Source organism: Micrasema longulum, unplaced genomic scaffold (assembly GCF_059751315.1).
Source record: "Micrasema longulum isolate JH-2025_06_02 unplaced genomic scaffold, ASM5975131v1 h1tg000688l, whole genome shotgun sequence".
Taxonomy (NCBI): Eukaryota; Metazoa; Arthropoda; class Insecta; order Trichoptera; family Brachycentridae; genus Micrasema; species Micrasema longulum.
The window spans coordinates 798,683-821,194 of record NW_028277884.1 but is presented as its reverse complement, the minus strand read 5'-3'; the positions used below and the strand labels follow the sequence as shown (position 1 = coordinate 821,194).

The following is a 22,512-nucleotide window of genomic DNA, read 5'->3' as shown; positions in this document are numbered from 1 at the left end:
TAACGTTATGTTCAGTAATTATTTACTGATTTTATAATCATCTATATATATTTTTTTCAAAATATATACCGTTTCCGGGTCATTTTTTAGTAGTCTTTTAAGGGTTGACGCCGATACATCGACTTTAAACAACAACAGAAATAAAGTAGGAAAATTTAATAAATAATGTAATGCGTCTGTAATAGGCACATCACCTTTATCATAAATATTATGATGTATGGAACAAAAATGTAATTTTACCGCAGGCGTCAGGGTTCCCTGTCTGGAAGGAATCCACTACCCGCGACCTCATGCTTAGTCCAGCCTCGTCTCTTCATTCGTCTCCCGATCGCACAGCGAAGCGGTCGTCCTTCGGGAGATTTCGTGAGAGCTTTCGGAGCCAGTCGAGTATCGTACCGCGTACGTAATTATTAATCAGAGACGTGTTTCTAGTGAATCCTAACTGTGGGCGCTGTGAAAATTTTCGGATTTCAAATCGTAAGTATTTTCTAAATTTTTTTGCTTTTTTTACAGCCAAAAGTAATAATTAGTAACTTGTTTTATTGAACTCTTATGAGGATAAATAAACCTGCTCTAAGAAATTCTAAAGCTAAAAACAGTTTTTCACGTGTTATTTTAATTCAAATACTAAAAGGATTTAATTTTTATTTCATTGAATTAAAAAAAAAAAAAAAAAATTTAAACTTGATACTTTTTTTATTATTACATAAATAACACTTATAAGACGAAAAGTACAAAAAAAGGACGAAACAAAATACCACACCAAAAAATAATTCATTAAATAAATTAAAAATAAAATTTTAAAAATTAAAAATAAATTACGTTTAATTTTAAATTTATATTTATTACATATTTTTACGTATTAAAAATAATGCAAGTTGTGTACCATCATTCAAATATATTATATTTATTTAACAATTTATTTATTTTTTAACAGACTTATTTAGTACAACTGATGATTTTTTTAAATATGAGTAAGTTTTTTTTTACATAGGATTAATCTCCCTCAATAAATTTTTATTATTAATAAATTTAAAAAAATAAGTATTTGCAGTCTTTGTCGGCCTCGTGGTATAGTAGTCAGCGTATTTGCCTAGCACGCAAGAGGTTCGATTGCCGATAGGGTTGGCAAGAAATATTTATCTAATAATGTGTTTATACACTAAAACATTTCATAATATCGGACTGGCACTTGAAGCGTAAGACTGGTCATCTTACCTTCATGTAACAAAAATGTTCGAGATACGCAGCGATTAGTATATCTATTCAGTGCCCTATGCACCATTAGGTGTGAAAAGGTAATGATGATGATGATTTGCGACCTTATGATTCACCCATATTTCAAATTTTGGGCCCATTTTTAACGAGTTGTAAATAACTCACAATGGTTTCTAATGAGAAAACAGAAATCAAGTTGTGTTGGAGTGGGGTTAGAACCTGAGAAATCAGCAAAACTTGTGTGACATCACAGGCGGAATTATGTAAAAATAGCAAAACTAAAAAAAAACATTGTGCAGATAATTCAATACATCAAATTTAAAAAAAAGGTTCAGTTTAATAGTCTTTTAACAATACTAATAATAAATAAAAAAAAACCTCTGGACTTTTTAATTACCAATTTTGATTAAGGATTAATTAATTTATGGTTGAATAATGTTGACTTTCAAATAAAATAAAATAAATATTCTCATAGTAAATATACTAAGACTATATAAATAGATATTTATAAAAGGTAGTACATCATCCAGTTGAAGTTTTCAAAAAAATATAAATACAACAGTAGAAAATGTTAAGGAGAAAATTTTGAAGATCATACAATTTTTTTTTCATTTATTTAATGTTTTTTCAAAATATGAAAATAAATAACATTGAAAGGTAAAATTACAATTTTGCTAAGGCTCACAATATAGAGACGTTTTCCATTTTTAAACTTATTTTTTAAATAATATTTTTAAAATTTATTTTTTGTATTCATGTTAATATACCTCTTAAAACAAAAGTTTTGTATTTTAAATAAGTATTAAAAATAACAAATTGAACAAAAAAAGACATTTGATCCACCATACAGAAAGTCGCAATAAATTCAGATGATGAACTTTCATTACACGTTTTATTATTATTTTTTGAAAAATGTTGCTATTTATTTTCAAACCTACTATTTTTATATTTCTTGTATTTTTAAATACACGAAATTGTTTTTGCTTTTCCGATTTTTTATGACTTCGAAAAATAATATATTTAATATTCTTGTAATATATTTTATGACACCAAATTTTACGATATCATTTTTTTTTTTTCGTAAACTGAAATAATAAATTTAAGGTTTAAACTTAAAACTAAACCATCGTCTGATAATTAAGTTCTAAATAAAAATTTGGATTTTTGCCTATATAAAACGTAGTAATATTATTTGGCAAAGAAATTTAAATTGAAGTACGCTTTTTTATTTAAAATAAAAAATTGAAAATCTTGCTTATTTATTTAAAAACGTAAACTTTTAAAATGTACAGATCACCGCTTATGACATGTCATTGGCTGGTGACTCGTTTACATACTGTTTAACATTCACCGTTCTGACTTTGTTCGAAAATTCACATTATGATAGATCATTAAGCTTGCAAATGCCTAGACTTAAATATGCCCTTTAAAAAGGTTCTTTATTTCTGTTGAAATTTTTAAAAATCTTTATATATAACATGTAAATAAGAATACTTTTCGATATATATATTTTATTCGTTTATTTAAAAAAGAAATTGTTCTTATTTATGTACATTTTTATTAACAACATTTTTATAACAAGAATACAAAGACAACAAAATAAAATTCTTACACTAACATACAACCTACCCTACCTGACCTCTACGACTGAACTGTACAAAAAAACACACCAGTTTGACATAAACTAATTGACTAAAATTGAGACCTTAAAAATTGTGCACAAAATAACACTGGGAAACATACAAGACGACGACATAATATTAGTCAAAAATGCTGACATACACAAATATAACACCAGACAACAACAACATATCATATTGAAAAAGCAAAGACAAACACAGGACAGTCAAAAATACTACATAATGGACTTAAACACTTCAACGGACCTACCTAACTACTTGAAAACTTTTACTGGAGACAATGACATGATGACTGAACTAACTAGACTAGACAAGACATAAAATGACTAGACAATATTAAATTTCTAATGTAACCCTAACGGGTTTTTTAAAATTGTAAATAAATAAAAATAATAAAAAATTGTTGGCAAATATGTAATAATGACTATTATTTTGAACAATATGGAGCCGTCTTCTTAATAATTATGGCTCAATGGCTGATTGATTCTGAGCGATTCTATGAATACTGAATTTAATTCTACTTAATATTTATAATTTAAGTAAATCTTTTAAAAGTGTAATAATTTATTTTTACACCACATTCAGAGGTTTCATTAACTAGTTCATCTGGAATGCATAATTCTTTTAGATATTCCGGAGAAGAGCTAAGCATTGATAAGCATTGATTTATACATAAGCCAACAGAGTTTGTAAATACAATAAATCTCCCTTTGTGGAAAACGTAGCCAGTGTAATTTCAGAAGAAGTGTCAGTTATTACTCAGAGAATTTAGATTCCGTGTCAGTACGGAAGCGACGCAATTAGTGTTGTGTAAACATTGCTGTGTGAAGGACGCAACGCAGACAAACACATAGTGACCGAAGCCGGTTGAGTCGATTTTATTCAGACACAAATGGCATGTTTACTTTTTTTTTTAAATATTAAAACGACCAATTTAGCTTTGTGATTGTTTTGTTCCGACTTACCGATATGAATAATGACTTATTAAAATTAATGTCATTTTATTATTTAAGTTATCGATAATCTTAGTGACTTATTTACGTTTTTGTCATTTCGTGAATAAATAAAAAAACATGTGTTTGGTAACCTGATCTCACCTAATAAAAATTATATCATCTTATTAATCAAAGTGTTTAAGTTGGTTTTTTTTCTAATCTCTTAATGGCTCATTAAATAAATGTCTTGTGTAAACTTATCACAACTTCTTTTTATTACGTTTTTTTTCATAGATTCATAGCTGAAAGCCTTCGGTATAATTTTTAATTAAAAATTTGGCACTTACTTCGAAAAATACTAAACAATCAACGTAAGAATACGAACATGTCACAATTTATATTCTTCTTTTGCAGCTCCTATAAATTTTGTTTTTTTTTGTTGAGTCGTTTTCGTTTTAAAGGTGCGATATATTCCTTATGTTGGAAAGTACTTACTGAGAATTTTTGTTATTATTTTGTGGGATTTTATGTACTATTCTGTACCAAATAAATAAATAGAAAAAAACGATGGAAATGAAATTATATTTGTAGTGGTTTTACTTTGTCTAAATGTGCCGTGAAGTAAATATTACACCTCGGCGTAATAAAGCTACATTACAGAATAGAGTGGCCAAATGAAAATATTCCCTTAAATCCTTATGGATACTCTCAGAGATTTTTTTGGAACAGTACTGCGCCTAGTCCCTAGCGGGCTCCTGGCTTTGCTCTCGGGAAATACGGGAAAATCCACACTCAAGAAAAAATACTTACGGAGATAAATCCATCCAGAAAGGGAAAAATAAAATATTTGCCTTTTTCTGGAGCTCGCCAGAGCGTGCTGGAATCCTACAGTGCTTTTCGAAAAGAAAATATTTAAATTATTATGCGAATACATTATTTTCCTCGCTGTTATTTCGCTATTTTAATGTTGCATAATATTTTTTCCTGTTTATTTTCTTTAGAAAAATAACAAAACACATTTGTACATTTTAATGAATTATTCACTAGCCTTTTCAAGCGGCTTTACTAGCGTAGTTTTGGTAGAATTGAGTTGATTAATCAGTTTTGTCGTTTAGCAATCAGAATTTTCCCAATTTCGATGACTCTTTATGGTTTTAAATGTTTACACTAGAACACTTGTTTTGTGTTCCATTCAATTTAAGTTCCGGACCTTTACTTTGCTTAAAGCCTTTCGGTTAAGGTAATATGTTAATATAAACAGCTCCCCAGGGAGTTAAATCCAGTCCTTGTCTACAAAAATTTGGACAAACTCAAAATATTGTTGTTATACGTAAGGTTAACGTCATTTGACAATTTTTATTTATTTATTTAAAAGCCTGGACTTTTTTATTTCCTTCTCAAACATGGTTTTCATCTCCGTTTCAACAAATTTAGAAATGAAGAAATTGAAAATAATATATTTAAGATATCATATATAGGAACGTATAACAAAATGACGTAAAAAAAAAATTGAAAAAAATAACGCACGTATCACAAATATTATTTTTTTAAATTGAAAAAAAAATATGTACATATTTACTAACATACTCGTTTAACTAAATAGGCTACTGTCTATAAGTAATTTTTTTTTTTTTATAGGAGAGATAAAAAATGTCAGCGTGACCGAAGAGAATGGTATTTAATGATGATATGAAAAGAACAATACTATTGTTTCGGCAGAGAACTCCTCCCATCAACTAGCGTTTTATTTTCCGACCGGACGTTTTCAGTCTGCGGTTATGGTCTGACCTTTTTTTAGAACTATTTTTAAAATTGGTTAGTAAACGGGAAGACGACAATTAATTCGCAGTTTAGATGTATGTGGTTTGTGGTCGACATTGAAAAATTGAAAAAAAAAAATTGGATGAATGAATCATCATCATCATCTTTCCCTAGCTGAACTCAGTGGTGCTTAGGGCACTGCATGAAACTCCAATAAGAGCGTATCACATGAATGGAAAAATTGCAAAAGCGTTGTTGTTTTTTTTAAAAAAAAAAATGCATTTTACAATAGGTATACGTGAGTTGTAAATACAAAAATCACTATTATGTAAACACAAAAAAAAACCCCACAGAAGCATGGCCTGTGTGTTTTAAATTTCAATCAAATTTTTAATTCCAATAAAGGATACACGAAGAATACAAAATATAAAAATTTAAAAAAAGTTCTAATATTAGAACATAATCTTTTTGTTAATAAAAATGAGAAAATTGTGATAAATGAATAATGTGCCGTAAATATAAAAAAGAAACTACGTAAATTTGCATTTTTTATCCATAATTTCAGCAAAATTGTAAATCGAAACAAATTTAACATTAACGTTCTCTTTGTAAATTAAACAATTTATCTGTTTTCTACAAGTTTGCAATAATATAATATCTTAAGAACAATATTATATAACCGATAAAAGAAAATCATGTTGGTAAGCCAGCTAATGGTTTAGAATTCTTTGTTTCATTCACCGCTCGTACACATTTGGCTCAAGCAAGCAAAAGAACTGAACGAACTAGAGATACGAAAAATACGAAAATGCAAAAGATATAAAGATACAAATGATACAAAGATGCGAAAGATGTGAAGATACGATGACCTAAATAAGCCGAATGAGCTAAAGATACATTCGCTCAATCGAACAACTCAAAAGATTCGGTGACTTTGGTGATGCAGATCAAGTGATACGTATCTTCTTGGAGACAGGATTTTACCCACGTCTAATTCAAATCATATTGTCATTATGAAATTAATTAAACAGTTTTATGAAATGAAAAATGAGTGTCTTTGCCGAGTGTGGATTTACAATAAGGGATTTCAAGTAAACTATTCACTCTTTGACTAGGTGTATGTTTTTTTTTTGGAAATTAATGTTGGCGCATAAAAACATTTTTTAGACGTTGCTAGCAATAGCTTTCTGAAATAATTGGCTGGAGGGAAAAGTAAGATTTTTATGAAGAATAATTTTAATAATTAGTTTTTGTACGGTGTCTAAAAAAATAATTACAGGCTCCTCCCCATCCAATTATTCTAAAAGAAAGAGAAGACTGGACAAGGTTATTTTATTAATTTGTTCATCTGTATTTTTATTTGAAATTATATGTTACCTTGCTATTACCAGAGGCTTCTCTCTCGTAGCTTTAGGGAGAAATTATTTACGTTATGAGGAAGTTCAGTGTTTTTTTGTTTGTTTGTTAAGACTATTAAACCCAGCCAAAAAATAAAAAAAATAATAAATATATCGTATTATCAGCGTTATGATTCTTTAAAATGTTGTATTTCCGAAATGACTCCGCATGTGACGTCAGATATCAGTGGCGAACGGTGATTTTATTTACAGGTAAGCTATAAAACATATATTTGTGCCTACATGGAAGATACACAATATCAACAATATTTTGAGTTTGTCCAAATTTTTGTAGACAAGGACTGGATTAAACTCCCTGGGGAGCTGTTTATATTAACATATTACAACAGAGATAAAGAACATTTAAGAGAAGGTAATCTAGAAGTCTAGTCATCTATTTGATCGTCTATATTTATTTAATTCTTTCATCTGTTGATGTTTGTAAAGTTAATTATCTGCAAGTTTAACCTAGGAAAAAAAACTCGCACTGGGGTTAAGACATTCAAAATATGGTATACTTATTTGTGTGAAAAAATAAGCTGGAATAATCGGCTAGTTTCTTGGCTCACCGCAGGCGCTAGGCGCGCTTTATTAAAATTTATATTTATATTAGGATAAAAATACAAACGGTGAAAATGATAAAAATAAAAATATATAATATAAAAACAAAGATAAAAAAATAAATGCTAATTATTTATTTGTTTTGTAAATACAGTTACAATAAAACATTATAATGGTTAGTCAAATATAATGGTGGCCGAGCATAATCGCTTCTATACACGGTTTGCCCCTGTTAGATATTCTGTTCCGTTTAAATATGTATTTTTATTTTCAAATCAATCATCATTTTGCATTGAAAGTTCATTACAGAATGATATTATCTCATTTGGGTCAAAAGATGTTATGTTTTAGAAATCCCACAATCACGAAATCATATTTCCTAGACATTTCGTTCAATGTGTTAACCGTGGTTTATTCATTTAATTAAGGTACAAATATTATTGTTAATATTATTATACTTGAAGCGTAAGACTGAGCACCTTACGCTCATGTAAAAGATGATCGAAATGCATTGCATTTGGTTTTAACATTTGGTGTCCTATGCGTTTCTGGACGCGGAAACCGAAATTATGAATAATAAGATGATTTAAGAGTCATGTTGTGTTAGTCAAAAGGCGTGAAACAGGTATGTGTAATGCAGTGGCAAACGGTGATTTTATTTATAGGTAAGCTATAAAAAATATAATTTATTTGTATCTACGTACTAAGTACATAATATAATGTAAATTATATATACTATGAATTGCTATTTTTTCTGTGGTTTTGTGTGATACAAAAACTCTCATCTATGAAATCAATTCAAATGACGTAACTTCGTGATATATTATACTGTGTATCCATATTATTCATTCATTTAACAGATAACTTATATAAAAAATGTATAATTCAGTAAGTATTAAGTATTCTCATAACGATTGAAATGTCAACTGGCCGATTTGTTCTAGAAATGAATAATGCCAAAAACGGCCGCACCGAGCGCCACGTGTGTTGCTAATCATATGACAAAAGTATCATCTCAAAGAAAAATAGTCCTTAAGAAATAATGTTTGAAATACTGTTTTTACTGTTTTAGAAAAACATGTTGAAAGGAGAGTGAATACGGGCAACAAAATGAACGGAGCACTAAGAACAGTAATTGCTAATAAGAATATGTCAATCGAAGCTAAACTGGCAGTGCACAACAGAGTTTTAGTTCCAACACTTATGTATGGAAGTGAAACATGGAACTGGCAGAGGAAGGATAAAAGTCAAGTGAACGCGGTTGAAATTCGACGTTGTAGATGAATCTGTGGGAAATAAATGTAGACATGTTTACGAATGATAAAATCAGGCGAGAGTGTAAACCTGAGTCAAGTATAATTGATAAGATTAAGAAAGAGTCTCTGAGATGGTTTGGTCACGTAGAACGAATGGACGGCGGAAGAATGGTAAAACAAGTAATCGCAAAAATGAACGGTAACGTGAGACGAGGACGACCTAGGAAGACGTGGCATGATCAGATGAACCAAAATCTTAAGTCTGGTCATGTCAAAAGCAGGCAGAACCCAAGGGCATACAGAGAAAAATGTATGAATGTGGAAGAAGCTAAGAATGTGTGCCAGGAACGACGTGTGTGGCTGTCCATTCTCTCAACCTACCCCTTCAATGGGAAATGGCGTGATGGTAGTAGTGGTAGTAAATTATGTTAGTGCGTAATAAAGACTATTTCGAACTCAAATCGTCTAGAACCTTGTTATTTCAAGGGTTTGACACGTTAATTTTGACTCCCCAGGGTGTGAAATTCAGTCCTCGTCTACAAACGTTTAGATAAACTCGAAATATTGTTGTTTATATTATTTGTTAAGATAAATTTATGTTTTGTGATTCTCTATATGAGAATGGTTTCATTTTATTAGTGATACAAATTAAAATGAACGGTCGGGGTCAACGTGGATGTTTACGCTTGGGCCCATATTTCGATAAGACGATAAGATATTTATCGATATTACCGATTGGAGCATTGCGAATCATAACAATAACGTTACAAGAATGGTCATAGCGTTTGCTAACAAAATATCTCGGGTATGGTTCCCGACATGGTTGGAAATAATATTTTTTTATTAAATGTTAACCAAATGTTTGAGTTTGGTGTTTTTCATATTGACGTGCCATATATTTATATTTAAAAAATATGATCATATTTTAGATCCTAAAAAATATTTGTGGTGATATAATCGTATGTCTGTGTCAACTAATTACTCGTCCTAACTGAACACAGGTCTTTTCATTTTCACTTTTAGTCAACCGTCCATGCGCTCAGTAGCTGCAAGACTTGTTGTTATCTAAATTCTAATTTTATAAATTTGCTTTTTATTTTGTTTTTAAAATATCACCTAAACTCTAAACTTCATTGTCAAATAAAAAATTAAAAAATTTAAATGTAAATAGGGGCTAGATTTCTTATTTTCCATGCGTTCTGTAGCTGCAAGACGTTCTGTTATCTAGCTCATATATAACATAATTGTAATATATCATAATTGGAGACGAGGAACTAGAATCTCAACCGTCCATGCGCTCTGTAGCAGCAAGACGTGTTGGGATATTTATTTATTGTACAGCGCCCTTGAGGTAATTTTCACAAAAATGGCGCTATATAAATTATCCAAACATTAGTTCAATACAGTTGGGACTTATGTCTCAAAAAATGTTTAAGAAATTGGAAATTTTTAATTTTTTTTTTATTAATAACAAATAAAAATTCAATATTGCAACTAAATACAATTTTTTACATTAATCAAATACATATATTTACATCAACGTTTCCCATTACGTAAAAGAAAAAAACAATTCTTCTGTACATAATGGGGAGTGACGTCTTACAATAGTTAAAAGAAATGTTATTTTTATACATGAATTTGGCAGCCTACGTAGTGCAGTGATTAACCGCTTGCCTCATACGCGGAAGGTTCCTGGTTCGATTCCCGGTGAGAACCCAAAAAATTAAAATGTGATTTTCTTAAGCCTCGGTGTTCTTTGATGTAATTCGCCACAAGTGGCCGGCGTTTGTGTGAAAGAGACAAAAACAAAATGAGAAATTCGTTCAATCAGTCGGTAGTTGGCGGTGAGTAGGATTGCACGCTAGTTAAATGACCGGCGTTTTAATAATTTTTAATTTTTTTGCTACAACAAGAATGAATTATATTATAATTTCTACAAATAACGCTTAAAAACGCAGTTTTTGCTTATGACAGTATAAATATTATCTACCTACAAATTATGCCACCAACATTAGGGAAATATGACATTTTTTAAACAATTTCAATTAAATAAGGGTCTATGAAGTATAGTCGAGCAAAAAAAATTGTTTTATTACCTATATTTTTAAAGACATTTTATTTTTAATTTCCGTGAAAACGGTTTATTGCATTGGCCATGCCCCTAATACGTCACAATTCGGTTAAATTTTGAATTTTGTTTGTAACTGTTTAAATTCAAATATTGTATCGTCACGAACCAGGACGTCACAATTGTCGAGGCCAAACATGCCGCGTTTTTGTAAAGACATGTTTTTAAACAATTCTATTTTAAAAAATATGTGTGAAAACATTTTTCCAAAATATTGATTTTCAAAATATACATTTTTTTCATCCATTGCACATGTTTTTTTCGGTATTCGTAGAATTTGATATTTCCTTACCATAAAAAAAATATTTTTAAATAAAAAAAAGTGAATTGAAATTCGATAAAAATCGATAAATCTCGACGTCTTTTCGTAATAGCCCTTGTGCGCAAAGCCTCTTTTCTGCTCGCCGTTGCGAGCAGGGCGATTACCGCGGGCTTGGGCGTCTATCATTTTACACTTTATTTACAGCGTCGATAAATTATTTATAGCGATATACGCTCTGGATATAAATTACATAACTGCCCGCGAAAGCCATAAAATGGAAATTAAGAAAAAAATATGCGGTATAAAAAAATAACCACTCAGCGAAAGCCATGCGTATTAAAATAAGTTTGTTGGAACATGTTTGCATCGTGCACCATCTGATAGTAGCGAATATCTATATATATATAAAGCAATGTTCAAATGGTTGTCCTCGATGGACTGAATAACTACCGGACCGATTTACGTGCGGTTTTCAGATAAATGTTCATCTTTGCCGCGAGAAGGTTTATAGCTCATAAAATCTACAATTTATTAAGTACAAAAATGTTACGAGCGTAAATGTTTTTTTTATCCATCACCAGGGTTGCATTCGCCGAGAATGCGTATACAAAAAAATGGAAGGACGTTATTTTTTGTGTTCATAAAAAGTTAGTTTTTGAATGTTTACAGACAACATTCATTTTTTTATGGATCCCATTCAGATTATTTCATTGAATTCCATATACATAATTTCCAACCATTTATTTCTTTATACTGGATTTTTGGTTATACTAAAATAATATCAACTGATATTCTATATATTTTTGAAAATCGCATTTCTGACTCAAGTGCATCCCTGAGCAGAGTTTGACATTTGCTAAAAGAATTCTTAATTTGAAAATAATTGATTATTTCAAATTCTAGAATTCAATCATAAACAAGTACCCACGTACCTACTTACCAATAAAAAGCTACATCATCTTTTTCACGTTTATCCGAACTGTTTGTACAAATCATTTTTTAGTAAAGTTTTGTAAGTATACCTAATTATGGTTATTCTTAAGAGCAAACGCGGTTCGACTTTACTTCATACAAACGTATTCACGTATTTTCTCTCTGAATGGCACTAGAGAAATGATTTTTTTACAACAAAAAACTATCACGACACTTCCCCGTAAGGGTAGGCAGAGAGGATAGAACGCCACATCACTCTATCTTTGCATTCAGATCTCGCTTCCTCTACATTCATAGATCTTTTCATGCACGCGCGCCGATTTTTCCGACTTTTACCATGTCTTTTTGCAGGTATTTGTTGGCTTTGGTCGTGCCGTGTCTTTCTCAGTCTTCTTCTATTTCTGCATCCATAAACAATCGCATTGTATGTTGTCCATTCGCTCTACATGTCCAAACCAGCGCAGACCTCTTTTTTACACATTGTGGATATTTACAATGGGCGTGTCCCTTTATTGTTTCGTTTTCAAAAAAATGCAATTTATCCAAACCGAAGCACAAAAATTATAATATATACGTACATATCTAATTTGGACTAAATACAATAATTGATATCAAACTTTCGATTTTGTTCATTTAATCTATTTAGCAAGAACTTAAATCTAGCAATAGCAAAGCATTGCCGGGTTCAGCTCGTTAATTATAGAGTACAGAATATTAAGAGACCGCAGGCATGGTAGGCAAACAATCTAACCACTGCGTTACGAGGCGGGCTAATCTCCACCCGATGTCCGCCTTCAAGATTTTGTCTACTAAAATATTAATAAATTCACTTGTCAAATTTGAACAAAATGTTGATTTTAATTTTTTTCTCAATATTAACATCGCCTCTTAAAAGTAATCACCATCCGATCTGATATTATACAAATAAGACATTCAGTAATTTAAAAAAAAGTTTTACAACAGAGGCATTTATAGGGCTTATGACAAGCCATTGGCTGCGTGACATTCACCATTCTGCCTATATTTGAACATCCATAATTTTTCTGTCTGTTTGAACATTTCTGGTCATGCGGCTACAAGAGTGGATCCCAGCGGAATGCTCGTACGCGATTTTCCTGTAATTTGAAAGATTTAATTCAATAATCACGTGCGATGTTTGCTCAGGTGAATTTATCTGTGGCCCCAAGAGTGTTCAATGCCCTGGATGAACATATTTAGTTCTCTAAAGCGAAAGCCATTTTCAGAAAGAGTGTACGAGTCTGGATTTTGCCTAAGGGAAGAGGCCATTGCAGGAGACTGTGGCGAGATATTGCATTGATTTATATACTCTGAAGCGTGTTGTCCAGATGTTCATTGAAATATTTATATTATAACCTTTCATTTTTATTTTTACTATTTTTTAATTATGTACATATTGTACACGCTTCCACTTTTCATCACATGAAGTTGTATCAACTCAACACCAGGCCCTTGGCCTAATAGAGTTTGGGATATGTTATTTTTATTTTTATGTAATTCTAGCGGACCCGACAAATGTTGTCCAGTCCGAACGTTAGCTTGCACGCTATTAGCGGGTTGAACAAACGTTTTTTCGTAAATAAGGACACGCGTTATTTATTTTTGATTTTTTGAGCTATTTGCATATTCGTAATAAGGGTTAGTTTTTCGTTTTATCTACCCCTGTTATAGGCTAAAAGGGCTTGTCGTGCTCAAATCAAAATCATGCAAAAAATCACTAATCTAGTGCCATAATTCACGAAGAAAATACGTGAATACGTGTTAATGAAGATAAGTCAGACCGCGTTTTACCCTGAGCCTTTTTAAGTTATGACACTTAACTCATGCCCATCGCGAATTTAGTCATTCTTTAACTGCCAGCCGTGTTTTGACGTGAACTTGACGTTTTATTCGAAACCAAAATAAATGAAAATAAAAATGTCATGAAAGCGTGCAAAAACTGTCTGTATCAAACTAAGCAAAAACAATTTTTAAAATTGACAAGATTTTTTAATGTATTGTTATTTTGAAATTATTCCACCCGTGACGTCACGAGTTCAAGTCGGTGAGTTTTCACGACATTTATAAGAACCCCGCACATGTCAAAGTGCGCTAAACGTTGAAAAACGTGGCTACCCGGAAACCGGAAATCTATCAGAAACAACACTTAACAACTTTATAATTGATTCGTTGTTATTATTTAATATTATTTTTTTTAGTCTTAAAATAGTACAAACATAATACATGAATGTCCTAACATTAACTTATATCTAATTATCATTAAATTATAAAGCAATTATATACATTTCTAAACAATATAATACGTACACTTGAAAGCTATCACGAAAAATATTGCAGAGATCAAAAAATATGAAACAAATTCACCATATTACAAAAAAAGCTCCTAGAATAATCCCGAGAAAAAAAATACACAAAGGTAAAGTCGATGCTAAATTACTTAATTAAAGTACTTACTCATTTTAAACAAAGAAAACCCCTTCAATACAATGATTTCCGTTCAAAAAATCATTTTATCATTATTTTGGAAAACCCGCAAAAAAAATTTATTTAAAGCCAACCCAAATACCATTACTTTTGAAGAGCTAACTTATCTGCTACACACATGTTTTATTCACCTGAATCTGTGACGTTTAAAAATAGATTTCGCCTTGAGTAAAAAATGCTTGTTTTGTTTTAAATTTATGTACCCTTTTAATTATTTTTCTGTTTATTTTTAATTTAAAAAATGGGTATTGGGTGACCATTACAATGAAAAATCGTATAATGGTCTAAATTGACAGATTATTTTTTTTTATTATACCTATTAAACTTACACCTTTCCCTTCGCCCCCTTACACTTTTTTCAACTATTTCTATTATTATTTTGAAAATTATTTGAATAAAGACACTGGATTTAAAGTTCTTTATGTTGAAAATAAAATGATAAATTTGACAACTTGGAAATCTTAGAAATTAAAAAGGCGATTCGTAATAAAAAACCAAATAAACAATTTTTCCTTTATTCCACTCCTGTCTAGTTTTAAAGATCATATCCATCTCACATTACGTTTCCCATCCTTACAAGACAAAATTACTTGATTTATTAGCTCCATACGCAGCATAATATTGAGGAAACATTTATTTATTTTATTTGAATTATTTTGTTCATTAACGCCCAAAAAGCATTTACAAACAATAAAAATAAAATACATACTAACATACTAAAGAATAAACACAGAATACACAGAAAAAATATGTGAAATTAGTTAGAAAGGATATAATAAAAAAATTGGCCAAGTAAAAAAAAAACAATAACAACAAAGATATGCAAGAAAAAACAGTACGCATATAAACAAAAAATGCAAAGATATAAGCTTATGAAATAAATTCTGTAAAGCAAACAAAGTAAATAAAGTGTTACGGTAAGCAAAAAAGACAAATTTAAATTAAATTAATAATCAAGCTAGCACATATTATCGCAAAAAAAAAAACAAAAAAAATATGTATCTATGAAATGCGTATTTGCCAATACTACAATGCAATTTGATAAAATAGCAAAAAATTAAAAATAAGTAAAAGGTAATAAAAATAAACAATAAGGTATTTTTTTAATTTATGGAATTGAATTGTCAATAATAGTTTGACGAGCAGCTACAAATAAACTTGATATTAAGAACTTATAAGATAATAAAGAATTGGACAGAATGTTTGCAGCCGTTCCATAAGTGTTACTTAGCCTATGCATTCTCGGTATCAATAAATTGTTTTGTTCGTTGGAAGAAGTACTGGAGCAATGAAACAATAAAGTACTCCTAGTGTTGACAGCAGGTACTCTAAAGTTAATCAAGTCAAGTATTTTTGGTGCGTCAAAAAGATAGTTTACAATTTTATACAGTACAATGAGATCATTAATAGTTCTTCTTTCAGAAAGTGTTGTTAGGTTGAGCAGTGTTAATAAATAGTCATAATTCAAATTTTGTATTGAAATGTTTAATTTGTAGTTTATATATCGTAGAAATTTATTTTGAACGTTTTCTACATTACAAACATGAACATTATAGCAGGGTGACCATATTGATGAATTAATATCTAAATTACTTCTTACAAGAGAACAGTATAATATTTTCAATGATCGGATGGACTCGAAATTTTTTGTGTTTCTCAAAATAAAGCCTAACATTTTTAATGCATCGCTTAAAATTTCATTGACATAATATACAAAAGACAACTTTTGATAAAAAAATACCGCGATATAAAATTGAAAAAATTAAATATGATATAATTCATTCGTTCAGAATACACTGATAAAAAAATCTTGTTTAGCTTTGAAACCAGTCGGTAGGAAAATAAAATAACAAAGTGGTTAAAAACAAAATCGTTTTTATATTTTAAATTATTATTACGTTTCAAGAAGTTCATGTCTTTAGGTGATTCTTCGGTTGTCAGCGAGCGATATAATATTATTATTTTGAATATAATATTTAGTCATGCGCCACCATCTTAATGCTTTCAAGACACCAGTCTTTAGACACTTCATTACTGTTATTGTTATTAATATTAACACCAAAATTCGGGGTTAATGACACCCCAAAATACTCAGGGAGGATTATGGGATTCGTTTGGGGGTAGTATGGGGAAAACCAAATTAAACACAAATCATGTTGGGAGCACAACAAATGACAGGTCAAAAGCCTTGTGCCTACCCCCTCTAGGGGAGGATTTTCTAAAAGTGTTTAAGGGTCAGATATTAGAAACATAAATTCGTACCATTCCAACAGAAGCAATGTTACTGATTAACATATTACAACAGGGATGAAGAAGACGGTAATATAGAATTCAATGCATCTACAGGGCATATAACGGGCTGGTTTAAGTGGCCACCTTACACACTATGTAACAATCACCATTCTGTCCATATTTTAACTTTTATATTCCTTCAATTATTTCATCTGTAGATGTTTGTGATGTTAAAGAGCTGAAATTTTTATTTATGCGGGTGAGATTCAACTAATTGAATTATTTCACCTACATACTAGGCACTGCCAAAAAAAATATTTTTTTCAATGTCTATACTTCTTCATAGACCAGGTGGATTTATCGACAATATTTTGAGTTTGTCCAAATTTTTTCAGACAAGCATTAACAGATGAAAGAATTGAAAGTATACATGTTCTCAAATATGGGCAGAATGGTGAATGTTACAGCCAATAATAGGTCATAAGCCCTGTAGATGACTCGATTTCTATATTACCTTCTCTAAAATGTTCTTCATCTCTGTTAAGGAAAATCCAGTCCTTAACTCCTTTCTTGAAAATAGTTTTTGTCCTTGAGAGCTTAATACGCTCTTCCAAAAATTAAACACTCTCGGTGCGATAAACGAGAGATGTCTCTGAGCAAAAGCCGTACGGGTTTAGGGTATGACCTAATTCATGCTTTGAGGAAACATAGTTAGACGAACACTTTATATTCCTTCAACTTTTTCATCTGTTGATGTTTGTGAAGTTAAAGAGCTGAAACCTTTATTTTTGCGGGTGAGATTCATCTAATTTAATTATTTCACCTATGTACTGAGAACTGGCAAGGCGTGAAAAATGTACTTTTTTCAATTTCTGTACTTCTTCATGGACCAGGTGGATTTATCAACAATATTTTGAGTTCGCCTGAATTTTTGTAGACAAGGACTGGATTCAACTCCCTGGCGAGTTGTCAATATTAACATATTACTACAAAGGTGAAGAACATTTCAGAGAAGGTGATATAGAAGCCTAGGCATCTACATGGCTTACGACCTGTCATTGGCTGGTTTAAGTGGCCACTTTACACACTGTGTAACATTCACCATTCTGCCAATATTCGAACATATTTATTCCTTTAATGTAAACAACAAAAAATATCGTGAACAAGTATAAGAATTTGTGTTTTCAAGAGATGGAAGAGTAGAAAAAGATGTTGAAGAGAGAGTGAAAGCGGGCAACAAAATGAACGGCCTACTAAGCACAATAATTGCTAATAAGAATATGCCAATCAAAGCTTAACTGGCAGTGCACAACAAGCGAGTTTAGGTCCCAATACTCTTCTGAAATATATTCTTTTCAGCAATAAGTCCCCCAAGGTACTGATTTTTTAGAGTTGAAGACTTTAATAAATTTATCTTTAGATCAATATGATAATCCCACTCAATCAACAAGTTTGGATACCGTCATTATAATTATAGGAGGATTGTTTGGGAATATGAATGAAATATTGACAAATGTTGATGTTCAACCGTACATATAATATAATAAACGAATAGTTTAATGATAGACAGCTTGATAGTGTGCGCATTTTACGATATTAAATGCATTTCCTGGTTGCTTTGTTTACATTGTTCAAAAGCAAACAAACTAATTTGATTTAATATGCGTTTATTTTGGTGCAATATCACATTATGATTTGCATCAGACGCGCATGTGTACAGTAGTAAAATATTTTGAAATAATATTGTACTACGAGTATTTTAAAACATTTATTCGTTCAAACTGTTTCCGTGTACCTGGTCGATATACCCGCCACAGATCTCCTTTTTGTTCTGCAAGTTCTAGAACCAACTATCACATGCACTCGCCTATCCCTAGGCTCCATTGATATGGCAGTCAGTATGAGGACAAGGCTGATATATTTGGTTCTGGACTTGATAGTTATAAAACGAGTCTGATTTATTTTTTTCTCTCGCAATATTATTATTAAACTTCTCTTTATATTTAAAAATGTTTTTCCTTTTTTTGTTTTTTCATATTTATGTACTTATTTCGTTAATATTTTTGGTTGCTTATGTGTATTTACCTACTTATTACTATTGTTATAGTTATGCAATTTTATAATTTTTTGTTATGTTTTATATATGTATTTTTTTTTCAAATTTATGTTCAATATATGTTAAAGGCAATTTATGCCGTTTATGTAAAAAAATAAATAAATAAACAAATAAATAAATAAATAAATAAATAAATAAATAAATGAATAAATGAATAAATAAATAAATAAATAAATAAATAAATAAATAAATAAATAAATAAATAAATAAATAAAAAAATAAATAAATAAATAAATAAATAAATAAACAAACAAACTAACAAACAAATAAATAAATAAATAAATAAATAAATAAATAAATAAATAAATAAATAAATAAATAAATAAATAAATAAATAAATAAATAAATAAATAAACTGGGGAGCCAACATGGCATTGTGACAAAAGTGATAATCATAATAAATATTTGTTTTTTATTTAATTAAAGGCGAAGTTTTCTCCGCATGAATCCTAAAAATTAAAACCTGTTGATTTTGTAAAGATTTAAGTCCTTCAAGGATGTGGGTCAGATTTATCTGACATAATTAATTCGTTTAATTAGTTTTTAAGGAAGTTCTTTGTTTTTTTTAAAAATATTTACTTGATTTGTTAAAAACTCAGAGTAATTATTCTCTAGAGATGGCTTTAAGCTCTTTTGCTTATGTTCTATAACAAAAGCGTTCCTATTTTTTTTTTGTTTAAGTTTGGTTTTTAGTTTTACATCAAACGTGTTATGGACGGTTTCGATTAGCGCTTGCAATCTCAACTTAAGTACCTAAGGCCCGTTGTATTGCTGTAATCTGTAGCTAACTTTGTGGTCAATAATCATTTAATGGTTTTTCTTCATATGGGCGACTCTATTACGTTATTACTGTAAGGTTAACTAAGCAAAAATTAAGATCTACGACACCCAGCCACTCCTATTAAAATAAATAAAATTATTGATGCTGAAATCACGAGCAATTTGTATGAAATAAACATCTTTACTGATAGCAGTAAAATGGAAGGACGAGTTGGAGCAGAATTTGTCATTTTCAAAAATAAAGTTGAAACTGCTAAAAGACAAATGAAGCTGGCCAATGAGTGTACTGTCTTCCAAAGTGAACTGGTGGCTATAAGAGAAGCTATGAAGTGGACACTAAAAAATGGCAAAAATTCTACAGTTATGCAACACAGTGACAACATGTCAAGCTTACGAGAATTAAATAATCCAAAGTCCACAGATCCAATTATTTACGAAATTAAAGAGCTTGCTGAAAAAATACCGAACATGCAAAAAATGAAATTTCAATGACATGGATTAAAGCACACGATGGGAACATGGAAAATGAATTAGCGAAAAAAGCTTCCGAAATGAGAACTCTCCCTACCTATGACTATATTCCCATGTCATACATCAAAAAAATAGTGCAAGAAAAATCATACGATACTTGGAACAAAATATATTTATCAAGTGATACAGGCAAAATGACAAAATTGTTTTTAAAAAAATTAAAAAATGCCGAGATATTAGATTCTTTTGGGCGGACTTACTAGCTAACTCAAATGCTTTCAGGTCATGCTGCTTTCCGAAAATATCTTCATAGATTTAAAAAAAAGAGATAATCATTGCTGCCCTTGCAATGGACTCAGCTCTCAGGACGTCCTCCATATATTACACGGTTGTCCTATGTTTGACGCCGAGGGGTTAAACTGTACACAGATGTGCGCACAATACGGTCAAATTTTTAAAAACCCAGAGGTAGTAATAAAAAATGAAGCCGCTGCGGAAAGATACATTGACTTTCTGAAGACCATAGTTACAAAAATGAAAAAAATTCATGAAGGAATGGACACAGCCCCGTGAAAAAAATAGTTATTGTACAAAATATACTTACTAGGAAAAAAAAGCTTTGTATGCAAAAGCAGAGCAATAAATAATGAGTTCAAGGGGGAAAAAAATGTAATCACTGCCCAGATGCATTTTTTGGCACAGTATTTTAATAGTTAATGAATTGATGAACTGTATTAGCGACATCGTTTATTAAACTCCTTGATTCTCTCTGAGCGATTCAGTAGTTATCTAAGATTCGGACAAATTGAAAACATTGATGGAAAAATACTTTAAAATTTTCATATTTTTAAAGCGTCGTGCGTCAGTCAGGTGTGTTTATATTGCACTGCAATGGCCGCCTACATTCAAGTCCTTCAGCATTCTTCTTTCTAAGAATGCTACAAACACTCCACTTGTTTCTACTTTTCTTTCCATCCACTCTACGCTACTCCTTCCTAAACCACCCCTTTCCCCCTCTCACCGACCAACACCAGTATACGCGATTTCTCGGTATTGGCGTAAGTTCAGTACACTAAAGTTCGTATATAGCAAAGCTTTTTTGTACCCCGCGTGCAAGAGGTTTCGGGGTCAATGAAGAAGTTCACATTGCACTTAATTATTTAATATCTCGACAACTGCTATTAATTAAGATAGACCGGATCTTGTCTTGAGGTAGTAATTTTTATCTTTTTTTGTCCTAGCGATAATTTTATTTAATTGTATTTTATTTTATAAGTGCTTGTATTTATTATAAGAAATTGTATTTACCATTGTTAGAATGGACTGCATAAGTCCGTCAATAAATAAATAAATATTACAACCTTGTTTGTACAATCTTCAAGTAAACATAAACACACAAAAAAAAAATATTTAATATATTCAATGTGTGATAATTTATAGTGAAATATTTTGTCCATCAGGCTCTCCGAAAATGACAAAATATCGAGTACCCTGAGACTTATAAAACATTCATTTGAGATCAAGAGATGTAACTTAATTAGATCACTATGACAAACATTTTATTTTATTTCTTCCTTAAGTTTGCTTGTATTACGATTGGTGTATAACCTAATATGTACACTTACTTTTGTTATTACGATAATTCATAAATTATATTACGATAAACTAAAAAATAAGGTCGTACCATATTTACAAATACGTTAAATATCTATTCTAAAAATGACTGTTTTCAGTGATTTCACAACCTTTGAGAATTTTTTTCACTAACTTTCATTCAATTGCATGAATCTCACCCGCACAAATAACGGTTTCAGCTCTTCAACTTTACAAACATCAACAGATGAAAGAATTGAAGGAATATAGATGTTCAAATATGAGCAGAATGGTGAATGTTACACAGCGTGTAAAGTGGCCACTTAAATCAGCCAAAGACAGATCATAAGCCCTATAAATGCCTAGACTTCCATATTACCTTGTCTTAAATGTTCTTCATCTCTGTTGTAATATGTTAAAATCAATAATGTTCAGGGGAGCCATTTTAGTGTTTTTCTAGAGTTCAATTGCTCCTCAAAGATCAGATTTTTCAAGTAGGTGGTTGGTAATTTTACATTATATGTGCGGTACTTTCAACTTTTGTGTAAAGTATAAACGTATTTAAAAACACTATTACTTTTATATAAAAAAAAATAGAAAAACTTCGAAGTCAATTTTACCTGTAAAATTTGACATGAAATTTTGCAGATAATCATTTTTGTTTCGTTCATTGAGGGAGGTAGTTGATAAACTATAAATGATGATTTGGAATTTTTTATTTTAATAA

The 22,512-nt window shown here is 30.5% G+C and overlaps 1 protein-coding gene across 2 annotated transcripts in view; it reads left to right on the top strand.

Moving 5' to 3' along the window:
* The first annotated feature begins 325 nt into the window (after window positions 1-325).
* The window catches only part of vex (somatomedin B and thrombospondin type 1 domain containing protein vexed), a 341,079-nt gene continuing 318,892 nt past the window's right edge, over window positions 326-22,512 (top strand). Inside the window, exon 1 of one of the 2 annotated variants that reach the window (XM_088229627.1) lies at window positions 326-477. The gene's annotated coding sequence lies outside the window, so the exon portion shown is untranslated. The remainder of the gene's footprint in view (window positions 478-22,512) is intronic. The other variant, XM_088229628.1, reaches the window with a different exon arrangement.